Source organism: Cicer arietinum, chromosome 1 (genome assembly GCF_000331145.2).
Source record: "Cicer arietinum cultivar CDC Frontier isolate Library 1 chromosome 1, Cicar.CDCFrontier_v2.0, whole genome shotgun sequence".
Lineage (NCBI taxonomy): Eukaryota > Viridiplantae > Streptophyta > Magnoliopsida > Fabales > Fabaceae > Cicer > Cicer arietinum.
Genome location: NC_021160.2, coordinates 280,617 through 282,246, shown reverse-complemented (window position 1 = coordinate 282,246; position 1,630 = coordinate 280,617).

Genomic DNA, 1,630 nt, shown 5'->3' with positions numbered 1-1,630 from the left:
AAAATTACCTTTCGAAATCGATTGCCCAATCGATTGGGCCTAAGTCAGGGACTCATCCATATTCGACCAAATCGATTTGGAAATCGATTGGCCCTTAAGTCAGGGGCTCAGCTATCCTGTCAATCGATTGCCCAATCGATTGAATCAAGCCAGAGTTCAAAATTTCACTAAAAACCTTCAGGAAATCGATTTGGAAATCGATTGGTATTAAGTCAGGGGCTCCGTTATCCTGTCAATCGATTGCCAAATCGATTGATTCAGCCCAGGATTCTATTTTCATTAAAAATCTTCACCCCAATCGATTGCCCAATCGATTGGCTCAGTGAAAATCCTCAGTTTTAGTTGTATGATTAATTGCTCATGAATCTATTCATGTCTTGTTTTATTATGTGTTAATTAGGAGATCGAGAACTGCATTTTTACCTTCATTTTAATTGGCAATGTATTGTATGAACTTTTCGCATATTGAAAATCCTGGTAATATGCATGCTTAGTTGAAAAGTTGTTTTGAACATTTAAAAACTTAATTGCTATGTGTTAACTGTTATTTTCTGGTTGGTGACCCTTTACAATTATTGTGGAAATCTGGGCTTTGCCCTCAGATGAGAGTCAGGACGGTCTTACCGGTTCGTACCCTACGGACGGGAATGGAGATGGGAACGCTTGACTGCAGTTACGTTAGGAGGATCTCACGGGGCGCGTGGAGATTACTCAGGGTGTATAGCTTTTTGGTAGGATGATCAGATTAGGATGATGTATAGGGACTAGGGGTCCTTCTTTTTAGTTTGGAAAACTGTACTTTTACTAATATTATCAGTTTGACATCATCTTTGAATGGGTTCCATGTACCATTTGATGTTGTGTAAATGTTTTGGATTTATAATTGGAGAAACTTTCCGCTGCTTGTAAATTATAATGACTCAATTATTTATCCAAAGGCACTTCTTTATCTATTTCTCTGTTTTATGTTTAGTTACCTTCAAAAAAAAAAATATACCCTCGCTTTGAAAAACGGGGTGTTACAGAAAAATTATTCTAAAGTTCAGCTAACTCTAGGAAACCCTAAAAATTGTTTAAATATACCCTAAGCACAAAAATAAGATTTTTAAACAAAACTACATTTTCTATGAATTCATACTAGGACTAGAGTCGTGCATTTACCTCAATGAGTCTCAATCAACAACTCTCAAGAGATGGATACCCTTTTACTTCCTTAGAACATAAACCCTAACCCAAAAACCCAAACCAAAAGAATTTGTAAGAGTTTGAGAAATTATGCTTGTAGGGATGTTAAATCCCTTTTAAGGGTTGATGGTTTGAGTAATAGAGTGAGAAGAAGTAAGGAGAAGGGAAGGATGAGAAAGAAGAGAAAAGAAAAAAAATGAAAATGGGGCAGTGGGGTTGCTGAGAGAGAATAGTGAAATGAAAAAGAAAGGAGAAAATTTGATTTTATTATTATAAAAAGAAAGACACGGACGTGTCATTTAATTTATTATTTAATTTATAATAGAGTGAGAAGAAGCAAGGAGAATGGAAGGATAAGAAAGAAGAGAAAAAAAAATGAAAATGGGGGACTGGGGTTGCCGAGAGAGAGAAGGAAGAAGAGGAAAGAGGGAAATGAAAAAAAAAA